This window comes from Gekko japonicus, unplaced genomic scaffold (assembly GCF_001447785.1).
Source record: "Gekko japonicus isolate JY-2015 unplaced genomic scaffold, Gekko_japonicus_V1.1 scaffold846, whole genome shotgun sequence".
Taxonomy (NCBI): domain Eukaryota; kingdom Metazoa; phylum Chordata; class Lepidosauria; order Squamata; family Gekkonidae; genus Gekko; species Gekko japonicus.
In genome coordinates this window covers 565,503-579,922 of record NW_015164696.1, presented here as the reverse complement: position 1 = coordinate 579,922, position 14,420 = coordinate 565,503, and the positions used below count along the sequence as shown (strand labels likewise).

Below are 14,420 nucleotides of genomic sequence, written 5' to 3'. Positions count from 1 at the left end.
CCAGTCCAACACTCTGTGTCACACAGTGGCCAAAACCCAGGGGCCATCAGGAGGTCCACCAGTGGGGCTAGAACCTCAGAAGCCCTCCCACTGTTGCCCCCCCAAGCACCAAGAATACAGAGCATCCCTGCCCCAGACAGAGTGTTCCTTCTATATCTTGTGTCTAATAGCTACTGATGGACCTCTGCTCCATATGTTTATCCAATTTCCTCTTGAAGCTGGCTATGCTTGTAGCTGTCGCCACTTCCTGCAGCAGTGAATTCCATGTGTTCATTACTCTTTTGTTGAAGAAGTACTTTCTTTGATTGGTTCTAAGCTTAGTGCTCATTAATTTCATTAAGTGCCCACAAGTTCTTGTATTCTGAAAAAGGGAGAAAAGTACTTCTTTCTCTACCTTCTCTATCATGCATAATTTGGTAAACCTCTTATCATGTCACCCTTCAATCATTGTTTCCTCTATAATTGAAAGAGCCCTAACCTCTGTAACCTTTGTTCATAGGGAAGGTATTCCAACCTCATAATCATTTTAGTTGTCCTTTTCTGCACCTTTTCCAATGCTATAATAACTCCTACCTTCCTTTTTCTTCCTGCATATGTGCACCAACATTGAAGACAGCAACCTGGCTGCAGGTAGTATACCCAAATGTGGGCACCTTCACTAACCACAGTGTGTTTCTCTCCTGATCCTTAATCACTGTTTAATCCTCTTCTATCCTCGCATGTTGTGCAAGGGGCGGAGGGAGGGCATGCACAGCTACAGCAGCTTCTAGCCAAATTCATGGCCATCACAGACAAACTGACATTTGTTTGTAACTTCTGAGTTGAGCCAAGCATTACAGGCTTGCCGCTGTTGTTCTTTGCCAGCCTCAGTTCCTTAGAGCATGCGGGACCCTGCAGGAGTGTTTGTGAAGACACGTATTGTAATAAGAACATAAGAGAAGCCAATGTTGGATCAGGCCAATGGTCCATCCAGTCCAGCACTGTCACACAGTGGCCAAAAATACCAGGTGCCATCAGGAGGTCCAGCAGTGGGGCCGAGGCAGTAGAAGCCCTCCCACTGTTGCCCCCACCCCCCAGCACCAAGAATACAGAGCATCCCTTGCCCCAGATTGAGAGTTCCTATCTATACCTTGTGGCTAATAGACACTGATGGACCTCTACTCCATATCTATATATCTAATGCTCAAGTGTGCCCCCTGTGTGCGGATGCTTAAATTCGCGCACCGGGGGCACCTGGGGGGGAGAGAGATGTTTGTGCACAAAAATCCGAAAACTTCAAAAAAAAAATCGGGGGGATACTTAAATCCCCCCGAAACTGACAGAGCGTCCCCTGCACATGCGCAGGGAACGCTCTGCCGGTGCCCTCGCCGCCGCCTCACAGCCGCTTTGTAGGGGAGAGGGGGGAAAGCGCTGAGGCCCAGCGGCTCCAAGCTGCATGGGCCTCGCTTTCCAGCCGGGTGAGGAGGCGGGTGGGTGGAGATCGAGCAGGGGGGCCGATACGGAGGAACCGGCGGGATGGGGGGGAAACATTACCTGCTCCTGACTCCTCTGCCGGCTAAATGCAGAGCTCCGCCGCCCCACTCTGCCCCCCCCGCAAGTTTCGCGGGTCGTCTGGCTTGTATATGCATAAGCTCAACAGGCACATGCCATACAGTCAGAACTCAAAACACTTCTCTCACTTCCCTCACAGCCAAAAACAGCACTATTAGCTCCTCAAAGGAGGAAATGATAGAGAATAATAAGGAATAATAAGGTAACAAAAGGAGAGAAGGCAGGGTGAGAAACCCTTTGAACTGTTTTTTTTTATTTAGAATGTATCATACATCTGTTCATTGTATAATATTACATATATTTTCAGAGTCCACTCTTTTTATCCAACCATTTGTACAGTTCTACCCATCTATCTAAAAAATCTTCATCATTTTTCCCTTGTAGATACATGTTCAGTTTATCTATTTCTGCTACTTCCAACAGTTTGCTCAATACTTCGTCTGATCTGGGTGTACATTCTAGTTTCCAATGTTTAGCCCAGAGTATTCTTGCTGCTGTTATTACGTACGCAATTACATACTTCTCATTAAAGGATAACTTATCTGGCATAACATTTAATAGAAATATCTCAGGTACTATTTCCAATTTTACTTTCAGAATTTCATCTATAAGTTTTTGTATGGCTTTCCAGTATGTTTGGATTTTTTTACAGCGCCACCACATGTGGTAAAAGGTGCCAACATTTAATTTACATTTCCAACACACGTTTGAGCAATTTAGGTAACATTTGGCTAGCCTTTCTGGGGACCAGTACCATCTATGGTACATTTTAATTCCCTTTTGAAGCTGTCCATGCTTGTAGCCGCCGCCATCTCCTGTGGCAGTGAATTCCATGTGTAATGTACTTTTATATTGGAAAGTACATATTTATACACACATGGAATAGGATCTAGGGGGGGGGTTGTGTATTTTTTCATATGTGCGTGTGTGTGTGCGTGCACCTGGAAGTCATGGCGACCTCTGGTGACTGATCCCTACTTGGGGGTCTGGAGGATATTCAAAGAGGTGACTGAATAGAGCCCGTCCCCGCCTCCCAACTGCTGGTATTCCAAGTTCCCAGTACTTGCCAGAGTCGAGTCGACCTTGCTTAGCTTCCGAGATCTGACAAGATCAGGCTTGCCTGGGCGATCCAGGTCAGGGCGATCTAGATTCATTTTTTATGGTGCACCACGGGTTTCCTGATCCACTCTGCTCTGCTGTTATCCAAGCTTAACACCATGCCAGCATTCTTTATAGAAATGTAAAAGTGAGGATAGTTTCACTTCCAGGGCTTTTTTGACCTGGACTAGTAGAACGTTGACCAGCACACACCCCTTCCAAAAGGCCTGTGCCATTTCATTAAGAGAAGAAGAAGAAGAGATTGGATTCATACCCCGGCCTTCACTACCCAAAGGTGTCTCAGAGGGGCTTACAAACTCCTTTCCCTTCCCCTCCCCACAACAGGCACCCTGTGAGGTAGGTGGGGCTGAGAGAGCTCTGACAGAGACTGCTCTTTTTCAAGGACAGCTCCTATCAGAACTATGGCTTGCCCAAGGTCATCTAGCAGCTGCAAGTGGAGGAGTGGGGAATCAAACTCGGTTCTCCCAGATTAGAGTCAGCACACTTGACTTAACCACTACACCAAACTGGCTCTGATTAAGAGGAAATCAAAAGCACTGTTTGGGGAGGAACCAGTTATCTCCTTGGGTCTCTTTGGGTTACTGGGAAGGAAAAGTGGCTTGTTCAAATGTTGAATGGCTCTCAGTGGAGGCATGGGTGAGTGAAAGGAGGTGGTTTCACCAAATTGCTGTTATCTGCCTATTCTCTCCCCCCCCCCAAAAAAAAGCCACTTTATGTCTGTGGTAAGAATTGCGTATTGTGTCGTTTGCTCAGCTGAGAAACGGGAACAAACTGTGGTTGGGCAGCTGATTTGAAACTGAGACAAAAAGTCATAAATTAAGTACTAAATACTGATGGACATCCCACACCCTGTTATCAATGGCTTATCACCTGACAGAGTGTTCAGATAGCTCTGCAGTGTAGAGGGCTCTAGGGCGCACACTACTCACGTGGGACAATGAATGTTCAGTTCAGTGGGTCTGGCCAACACACTCTGTGAGTTGAGTGTATGTCTTGGAACACTGAGCAAAATCCTTTGGAACCTGGAGATAGACACAACATTTGTTTTGTGTCATGATATACTACTTCTGCGCCCCTCAGGCTTATGTGCCTGAGGCAAGGGCCTTACTTGCCTTGGCCAAGGTACAGCTGTGCGTGCAGGAACACGGGTCGGAGACCACCTTGGCAGCACCTGTATTTGGTATATAAGGAGGCCAAAGAGGCCCCCAAAGGCCCTGCCCAGTCTGGGGCTGTGAGCGAACATGACAGTAGGGCTTGGGGAGGGAAGGGACCTCAGCGGGGTTTAATGCCACAGAGTCCAACTTCTAAAGCAGCCATTTTCTCCGGAGGAACTGGTCTCGGTCGCCTGAAGATCAATCGTGATTCCAAGAGATTTCCAGGTTCCACCCGGAGGCCAGCAACCTTAGCCAAGTGGAGGGGGTATAATAAAGGTGGGGAGTCCAGAGATCTTTCAATCCCTCCCCTGCTTCTGCTATCTGCTGTTTGCTGAAGAGAGCGCTCTGTTTCTCTCCAGCCGGCGCAGGAATTTGAAGCATGCTGGGGCCCTTCGCTGCTGCGATCTTATCTTCAGGAAGCTGCACGCAGTCCCTGCCTCACAGCCACGCCCTGACATGGGGCTGACAGCGGGGAGGGAAGACAGACACGGGTTCTGCCTGCCTCCCTTCTCTCCCCATCCAAAACTGAGGCCTTGGCTCAGCTCTTCTTTGATGTGCTTTCCTCTCATTTGTGTCTGGATTCTCTGGTAGGGAATAGCAGAGTGCTGACACTCTAGCGAGAGGCCACGAGCAGGGTTGGCGGTCCAGTCCCAACTTTGGACATTATTTCTTCAAATCAATTCACCCTGTGTAGCAGAGGGATTAGAGAGTGCCATTGTTCAGAATGGCTGGGACAGCAAATAATGTTTTCTTTTCTTTTCAAAGTATTGTTTACGTATTTATTGATATCGCACTTTGTCTCCCCAAGGGAACCCAAACTTAGAATACCATACCGTACCTCCCTGCCTCAATTTTATCCTCACAACAACAACCCAGTGAGGTATATTAGGTACGAGTGACAGACCTTTGTCTCCCCAAGGGGACCCAAACTTAGAATCATAGAATCATTTAATGTTAGAGTTGGAAGGGACCTTGCAGGTCATCTAGTCCAACCCCCTGCACTCTGCAGGAGCTTAGAATACCGTACCCCCCTGCCTCAATTTTATCCTCACAACAACAACCCAGTGAGGTATATTAGGTACGAGTGACGGACCTGAGGTCACCCAGTGAGCTCCGACGGGAGAGTGTGGATTTGAACCTAGGTTTCTGAGACCCGAGTCCCACCCTCTAGCCGCTGCTCCATGTATTGTGTGCATATACCACCGACAAAGTTAAAAATGAGTTTTAGGAAGAATAAGAAGCTCGGACTTCTGGCTTCTATTTGAAGCATCTGTGAAGATGAGAGGGGAGAACAATGTTGGACGCTGTTTTGTGGGGGGAAGTGGGGCGTAACGTAAATATGAGCAGAGCTGAACTTGGTCTGGCAATTTAGGGATCCAGAATTGGTTCTCAGGCTCAGCCAAAACATTTCTTCTCGCCGCCTAATAACCAGAACTGTTCCCCCTCTTCTGTATGGGAAGGAAGGTTTACCAGCATTGGTCTTGAGGCCGAGCACCCGTGATTTCTGGAAACTAGTTTCAGAGGATGGCCGTGTTGGTCTTCAGCAAAACAGCTAATTTGAGACGAGAGTTTCAGGGTGTAAGTTTTCGAGAGTCCAGGCTCCCTTCATCAGACACAATTAGAAATGAAGATCTCTGAGTCATTTTATTCTCGTCATAAGGTGGGAGGGATGTTGTAAAGGCTGGGAAGGTACCATGATTCTGGAAACTAAGCTGTGCAAGAGGCGGGGTTGAGGGCCTTGTGTTTTAGAGCAGAATAAAGGCCCAGGAAGTTCTCCTAAGCCTGTGGACATTCCTGGTTTCCATTCTAGGAGGGCAGTGTTTGAGGAAGACAACCCGGACTCCTGGGTTCTTGAGCGGAATGTCAAGACTAACAAAATTTGTGGTAAGGATTGAGATTTCGTGCGTCGCTGCTCACTTCTTCAGATACCTTAAAGACTAACAAAATTGGTGGCAGGGGATGAGCTTTTGTGGGCACCACGGTGGCTCAGAGTAAAGACATTGATCTGCAGACCAGAAGGTTGGTAGTTCGGCAGTTCAGGATCCGAGTGCCGCGTGGCGGAGTGAGCTCCCGTCTCTGGCCCCAGCTCCTGCCAACCTAGCAGTTCTAAAGCAAGAAATTGCAAGTAGATAAATAGGTACCACCTTGGTGGGAAGGTAATAGTGTTCCGTGTGCCTCAGCATTTAGTCATGCTGGCCACACAACCACGGAGAAGTCTTCGGACAGCGCTGGCTCTTCAGCTTGGAAACGGAGATGAGCACCGCCCCCTAGAGTCAGATTCAACTAGCTTTCGAGCAAGGGAAACCTTTACCTTATGAGCTTTTGTGAGTCACTGCTCACTTCTTCAGATATAAAGGCTAACAAGATTTGTGGCAGGGTATGAGCCTTCATGAGTCACTGATCACTTCTTCTGTTGGGTACTCACGAAGAAGGGCGCAGTGACTCACGAAAGCTCCCACCCTGCCACAAATTTTGTTAGACTTTAAGGTGCTCCTGGACTCCTGCTCTTTCCTGGGTGACCTGGCATGGGGGTATCTGTTGGAGAGGAGGAGGAGGAGGTGGCCAGTGATTTTATTCCCCAGGCACAAATTCGTATGAGAAAGTAGCCAGGGCTTGTGAAAAACTGATGGACTTCATTGACAGCACTGAGTTCCTGCGTAGAAACTTGGGAGCCTAGGCCATGACCCCTCTCCTTTTGGGGCAATATACAGACAACACAGTTGGAGCCAGATCTGAGCCCTGAAATCTTTTCTAATACCAAGCCTTGAACTGGGACAGAGCATGTGCAAAGTGCGTTTACCACTGGTCAGCTTCAGCCGCTTCTCCGAGAGCTGGGATTTAGAGTTCAAGATTTCCAAGACAGACCTGGGACGCTTGCACCCCGGGGACTGTGTCTACTGTAGAATCATGACTCCCTCCATTCAAACCGAGGGCCTTGCCTCGTCAGATTTCCTCTCTGTGATCTCCCTTTTTTGTCTTTTATTCACCTTGTAAGCGAGGAGGCAGGGCCTTGATCTTCCTTTCTAGGCGCTTAATAAATAATCATGAGCATGAATATTAATATTAATAGGCAATCCGTCTGTGTACTCTCTGGCCTGGTTCCAAAGCCTGCCTGCTGTGAATGGACACGAGAATCTAAGACAACCTGCGTGAGGTCAGGTGCGCAGGTAATGTTGACCCATCTGGGAAACGCAAAGTCCCGGCAGGGGCAAGGTTCTATTTATTCAGTAGCATCCTGCTGGCTCAGAGATGAATTTTCTTTTTCATGAGGGAAGCGTTCAGGAGCCCCCTCCCCACCCCCGGGGGATGTCTGGGGTGTGTCTGCCTGGTTTTCCTGTGCACAGAGCTCAAGGGAAGCAAAGCCATGTCGATTCCAGGCAGCTGGGTGAGGCAGCCGTTCCCCTTGGGAGGAAGGGAGGGGGGTTCCCTCAGATGCTGCAGCAACATCTGGTTCACAGCCGGACTTCTGTTTCCATGTGTTTTTTTTGGGGGGGGGGGAGATCACTGGGTTAAAACGCTGAATGCTTAGATCTTCCAGCACAAATGGCCAATAGAAATACTCACCATTGCTGTTTCTACTTTAGATTTCAGCAGCTGCAGCGTCTCTTCCCCCTGGTGCTGTGTTCATAATTGCCACGGTAGACAGGGATATCTGCTGTACCCGAGGGAAAGGGGTGAGAGAGAAGCCATGTTGTGCTTCCGATTGTGTTGACTTCAGGGCTTCTACTAACTCTTTGCTGCAGTGTGTGGTTGTGGTCCTGTGTGTGCTTCTTCTTGACAGCAGGGTCTTTGAGGCAGCAGTGACCCATTCAGAGATTATCTACTCTGGTTCAGTGGTAGAGCATCTGGTTTGCGCACAGAAGGTCCCGGATTCGGTCCTTGTCATCTCCAGTAAAACAGGATCTGTAAAACAGGATCAGGTGATGTGAAAAATCTCTGCGTGAGAAACCAGAGGGCTGCTGCCTGTCACAGGGGATGTGTCCATGGTTACTCTCCTTTTATAGAGGAGAAACTGAGGCTTGGAAGTAATGAGTTGACCAAGGCTACAGAATGAGTCTGTGTCAAGGAACGGTCAGAATCTTTTAGATCCACCTAGCTGCCAGCCTGACCCTGCCCGATCTCCAAAGCTGTGGTACTTTCAGAGAGCCAGTCTGGTGTAGTGGTTAGGAGCGCGGACTCTAATCTGGGAGAATCTGGTTTGATTCACCAGTCCTCCACGTGCAGCTGCTGGTGTGACCTTGGGTCAGTCACTAGTTCTCTCAGAGCTGTTCTCTCAAGGGCAGTTTTTGAAAGAGCTCTCTCAGCCCCACCTACCTCACAGGGTGTCAGTTGTGGGGAGGAGAAGGGAAAAGAGCTTGTAAGCCACTCTGAGACTCCTTCGGGTAGTGAAGGGTGGAGTATAAATCCAGTCTCCTCCTCCTCTGTGTTAATTACTCCAGAATATCCACATATTACCATTTTTGTAGGCAGGTAAGGAACACCATTCTGTCCTTAAGCATGTATCGAAAGTGACATAGTCACTCTCAGAGTGATGGTGGAGTGGTTGCAGTATATTCTGGAGTACCTAGTCTGCCTTGAATGGGGTTGCCACCTCTGGGTTGGGAAATACCTGGAGATTTGCGGGTGAAGCCTTAGGAGGGCGGGGTTTGGGGAGGGGAGGGTCTTCAATGGGGCATAATGCCAGAGTCCACCTTCCAAACTGGCTGTTCTCTCCAGGGGAACTGATCTCTGTCATCTGGAGATCAGTTGTAATCCCTGGAGATCTCCAGCCACCACCTGGAGGTTGGCAACCCTCACATCGAATGATCTGGAGCGTAGGAACAAAATTACTAACTGAAAGTTATTTAAAGGCTACATTTGTTTGCAGAGATTCTACTGTCTGACAACTGAAGGCGCCATGATTTCCCCCCATGTTCCTCTCTTTGTTTCGGCAGCCCCTTCTGACCCAACCTGAAAGAATCTTCCTGGGTCACAAAACCCACATGAAGGAATATTTATTTAGAAAATTTCTACTCTGCTTTTCCAGATCTGCTCCGGGTGACTCACAGCAGTAAAAGCCCAGCAGACAGTCAAAACAATGTAAAAACTCACTGCGATAAAAACATATAAATAAACCAGTTCAAGTCAATAAGAAATGCCAATAAAAGCAATCCAGGGTGTAAAAGCACATAAAACAGAGTAATCTAAAACGATATAGACAGCCATGGAAGTTGAGTGACTGCAATGAAGACTTGAGGAAGGAGTAATTTTACTCCCTTTGCCCCATTACTACAACCCCATGACTTGAACGCTGTTCCACCATGCGGGTCCCATAACCCTAGGAATGATCTTTTTGGTCATCAGACGGGAGTGCAGAAACAGCAGAATTCTGGAAAATCAGTGCTCTATGCATAGATGGTATGATACCAGCTATGATTGTGTTCATGCTCACAACAATCTTGTAAGGTAGTTCTATGGTAATGTTACTTTCCAGGCATGGAGTACATACTGACAGGGTGGTCTTGATAGTGCCAAAGTAGGTAGATGTTGAATCCAGGCCTTCCCAGAGCCAAGTTTATTGGCATTTAATTCTGTTCCTAACAGCATATTTGGATATCAAGTGAAAAATTGATCACGCTAGAAACAATGAACTCTTCGGTTGTGTACTGTCATCGTGCTCATTAAAAGCATATGAACGGTGGACAAAATTAATCACATTTGAACAAAAAACATCCTTGACTATTATATAAATCTGCAGTATGCACAGGAATTGCCATTCTCTAATGCTGTAGATTGCCTTACATTTTAAAAGAAGTTCATTGTACACATTCAGTAAGGAAAACCTTGTTTTAAGTCCAGCAAATGTAGGAGGGGCAACCAAGATGATTCAGGGGTTGGAGCACCTTCCCTATGAGGAAAGGCTGAAGAATCTGGGACTTTTCAGTTTAGAAAAGAGACGGCTAAGGGGGGATTACATAACTCTACATAAAGTTATGTATAGGGTGGAAAGAGCGGATGAAGATACATTTTTCTCCCTCTCCCAAAATACTAGAACTTTAGGGCATCCAATGAAACTGACGGGCTGTAGGTTCAGGACAGACAAATGGAAATACTACTTTACACAGGGAGTGATTAAAATGTGGAATTTGTTGCCAGAGGATGTAATGATGGCCGTGGGAATAAACAGCTTTAAAAGGGGGATTAGATGGATTCTCGGAGGATTGGTCTATCAATGGCTATCAACCATGGTGGCTGAGGGGAACCTCCACATTCAGAGGCACTAGTCCTCTGAATACCAGAGCCAGGAGGCAGCATCAGGGGAAGGCCTCTGCCTCTGTGCCCTGTTGTTGGCCCTCCAGAGGAACTGGTTGGCCACTGTGTGAGACAGGAAGCTGGACTCAATGGACCCTCACTGGTCTGATCCAGCAGGGCTCTTCTTACGTTCTTATCAGGGGGAAGGTCTCAGCCTCTTTGCCCTGTTGTTGGCCATTCAGGGGAATTGGTTGGCCCCTGTGTGAGACAGGATGCTGGTCTAGGTGGGCTATTGGTCTGATCCAGCAGGGCTCTTCTTATGTGTTTAGTTACAGTGTTGGATTAGAATCCGGGAAACCCAGGTTCAGATCTCCAATTTGCTGCTGGGGTGACCTTCGGCCACTCATTCTGTCTGTCTCTCTCTCCGCCCCCCCCAATCTACTGAAGGGGGTTGCTGCTGTCAGGGTAAAATGGAAGAGGAGAGAGAACAGAGTATTGTAAGCCACTCTGGAGAGAATAGTGAGGTATTGAGTAGAGCGAAAAAAATTAAATGAAAAAGGATTTCACTCGTTCTTAAGAAAAGAAAACATTTTATAGGAGTTCTTAAACTGCTCCCCCAAATTTTCAATTTGTCCTTTTGAACTCCCCCACACACCCCAGTTCTCAGGGAACAAAACCTCGTTTCCCAAGATTATTTCCTGTCATGGGAACAAGCTGAATGTGGGATTACATCTTGTTGCAGGTGATTTATGGTGCCTTTGTAGTGTTTTCAGGGCAGGAGATGTTCAGAGGTGGTTTGCCACTGCCTGCCTCTGCGTAGCAACCCTGGACTTCCTTGGTGGTCTCCCATCCAAGTACTAAGCAGGCCTGACCCTGCTTCGTTTCTGAGAGCAGACAAGACTGGGCGTGTTCACGGCAGTATGGCCGTGTACCTCCCATAAATTGTACCAGAATATCTGGGTGGGAACGCTTGTATTCTGGGCTAACTCACTTTAGAATTCAGTTGGACAGTGATGGTTGCCATGTGGTGCATGATGGGTAAAATGGAACTCCCTGGTTCAGACACAGTATACCATTGAATACAGATGCTGAGGGGCGCATTGAAGGCAATGCTCCCTCTTAAGCTGTGGAGTCTTGTGAGCAAAAATTCTGCTTTGTGAGCTAATGGCATTAAAGTTGTGAGCAAGCAATTTGGCTGCTGCATAAATTAGTTTGCTCTGGAGCCATCCTTCCTGAGCTAAGAAAAATGTGTGAGCCAGAGGCTAAAAAAAACCTGTGAGCTAGCTCACACTAACTCAGCTTAGAGGGAACACTGGTTGGAGGGTGGGGCTGGTGCCGTCATCCCATTTCTACACTTCCCAGAAGTACTTGTTTAGCTTTTGATGAAAACAGGTTGTCGGTGTAAATGGACTTCTGCTCTGATACAGCAGGGCCACCCTTGTCGTCTTATGTGACTTCAGGTAACCTGTAATCCCAGATAAAAGACTGTCAATAATGGGACTTGTTCGTTCTGGTCCAAATTCCATAGTGCACGGTGTTTAGCTTGCAAGCGATAGACATCTGGCAAGTGCCTATAAAATCTCTTTCTCGCTGTGTTTGATGGGAGGGGGAGTCTGGACTTCCTTCTTCTTCTGCAGGCCCCTGCACGCCAGCGGTGTTCCCAAAACACTTTATTCTCTTCTCCCTTTTTCTTTTTTTCTTTTTGAAGTATGTGAGTTGGGAGGAGAGGAAGGAGGTCATTTCTCTCCCGCCTTCTTCCCGTGACATACCACCACGCATCAAAATCTTGTCAAATCTGTATTTTGCCGGTGCTTGCTCTCCGCCAGGGAAGTTCTTAAATTATATAAAGAGGCGATAAATTATTGACACCTCTCTCTCTGTCACTTTAATGGATCCGCTTGCTCAAATGGGAGCTGTTATTTATTCAGTGTACAGGCCTGGGGAGGGGGGGGATCGGATGGGAGGAGAAGCCGAAAGGTGTTCAAAGGAAGTGCTCTCTGTGTTCTTGGCTTTACTGAGCATTGAAAATGGCTCCCTCTCTCTCCTGAGGAAGACAGTTCCGGGCCCTGTTTCAAAAACAGTGTGTGCCGGATGATTCGAGGGATATCCCTGGATGATTTGGGAAGGTGGGTTTGCACTGAGGGCTTGTGAAAACGTTTATTAGTGTTGGACACACTTTCTCCTGTCTACGAATGGCTGATTTTCTCTCTTTGAAAATCCCTGGTAAGGGGTCTAAACAAAGAACCCTAGGGTTGTCGTGGAATGCATTTGTTTTAGGATGTAGACCAGTTAAACAAAGCTAGTATTTTCAGTCACAAACAGCACTAGGTTTTGGGCAGGATTTTTGGACAATTGCCCTTAGCAGCTCGGTATTTAGTCATACACAGTTTGCATTAGGCGACCATTTTCCCACCCCAAAGGGCAGAACTGCGTAGTCTCATGAGGCTGAAAATCTGTATTCACCAAGGTGATGAACAGGTGAAAATGCCTTATACTAGATTAGACCACTGGCCCATGAAAGTCAGTATTGTCTACTCAGACTGGCAGCAGCTTTCCAGGGTCTCAGGCAGAGGTCTTTCCCATCACCTGCTTACCAGATCCTTTTTAATTCTAAGCTGGAGATGTGGAGGATTGAACCTGGGATCTTCTGCATGCCACAGAGCTGCAGCCCCTCCCCTAGTGTGGGTGAGGAGCTCTTGTGGGGGAAGAGGGCAGATACATCACCCCTCTTGTACCTGCCGATTCTCCCTTGCAAATTCTGTCTGTTTTCTGGGCTGACTTTCAGTCTCCAAGCACCACTTGGGTGAAAAACAGCCAACAGTGGCAGGGGAAGATTTTAAAGCAGAGGAGATGGGAGTCGTGCCTTCTGCCTCTTGGGTGGCGGAAAGTGCCATCAAGTCAAGAGCAATGCTCCCTCTAAGCTGTGGAGTCTTGTGAGCAAAAACTCTACTTTGTGAGCTACTGGCAATAAAGTTTTGAGCGAGCGATTTGGCCACTGCATAAATTAGCTTGCTCTTGAGTTGGAAGCTAAAAAAGCTGTGAGCTAGCTCACACTAACTCAGTTTAGAGGGAACACTGGTCAAGAGATGTTCAGAGGTGGTTTGCCGTTCCCTGCGTCATGACCCCAGTATTCCTTGGAGGTCTCCCATTCAAATACTAGCCAGGGCCAACCCTGCTTAGCTTCCAAGATCTGGTGAGATCGGGCTAGCCTGGGCTATCCAGGTCAGGGGAAATCAGCCTCTTACCTGCTGATTTTATTCTGCAAACTTTCCTGCATTGGCTGCACTGAGGCTTTGAATTCTGAACTCGAGCGCTGGGAGTGGTACACAACCTGTTATCAGAGCCAGGACGGGGCCTTGGAACACGTGGAATTATAATTAAAAGGGACTTGGTTCATACACTGGACTTAGACCAGGGAGATCGGTCACAAAGATCGGCAGGTGCCCTTGGCCATTTGCTCTCCCTCAGCCTCTCTATTTACAACAATCTTGCAGAACCATATATTCCACCTTGAACTCTTCTGAGGAAAGGTGGTGCAAAAATGTAATTAATAATAATTAAAAAGAGAGGGGGTAATTGTCTTGCCCTTGCTGCTGAATAACCACAGCTATCTCCATCAAGAGCCAGCGTTACCTAGTGGTCAGAGTATTGGGATTAGAGTCTGAGAGACCCAGGTTCAAATCCCCACAGTGCCATGGAAGCTTACTGCGTTATTTTAGGCCAGTCACAGACCCTTAGCCTAATGTACCTCACAGGGTTGTTGTCGTTAAGATACAGTGGAGAAGGGGAGAACACTGTTATTTGCTGCCTTGGGCCCCATTGGTGAGAAAAGCAGGGTATAAATATTGAAATAAAATAGGTTTTCTGTGTCAGATTTTTTAAAAATAACCACAAGACAGAAAATAATGGGAGAAGACTCTTGTCTTGCTCACAGGGTGGTTGTTGTGAGGATGAAATGGAGACTAGGAGAATGATGTACGTAAAATAAAATATGTTCCCCAGAACTCTGGGAATAGGGGGTGGATTTCCTGGTTGGCTTGAGCCCCAGGATCTTTCTATTAGAGGTTAATACATGGCAAACAGCGGCAGGAACATGCAATCTACAGGTGCAGTTTAGGGTTACCAAGCCTAGGGTTGCCAAATCGTTCTTACCTTGCGGCGGGGGGCTCCCGTTCGGCGTCTTGAGTGCGCGCGCTCTATGTTTTCCCCTCAAATGGCTGTGGCCCCGCCCCCAGGGTGCCCGGCGTCATCACGTCACATCCGGGTGACGTGCACGCCGGGGTGGGGTTTCCCCTGGGGCCCGATTCCGCGGCGGCGGAAATCGGGCCTCCAAAGCAGGGGGAAATCTGCCCCCCCCGTAGGGTT

General features: G+C 47.8%; 1 protein-coding gene across 2 annotated transcripts in view; it reads left to right on the top strand.

The window, feature by feature from the left end:
• Positions 1 to 14,420, top strand: part of RARA (retinoic acid receptor, alpha) — a 236,844-nt gene that overhangs the window by 169,803 nt on the left and 52,621 nt on the right. The window contains exon 1 of one of the 2 annotated variants that reach the window (XM_015409460.1): positions 613 to 630. The exons of the other annotated variant lie outside the window; for it this stretch is intronic. The gene's annotated coding sequence lies outside the window, so the exon portion shown is untranslated. Of the gene's footprint in view, positions 1 to 612; positions 631 to 14,420 lie in introns of those variants that run through there. 2 annotated transcript variants of the gene reach the window in all.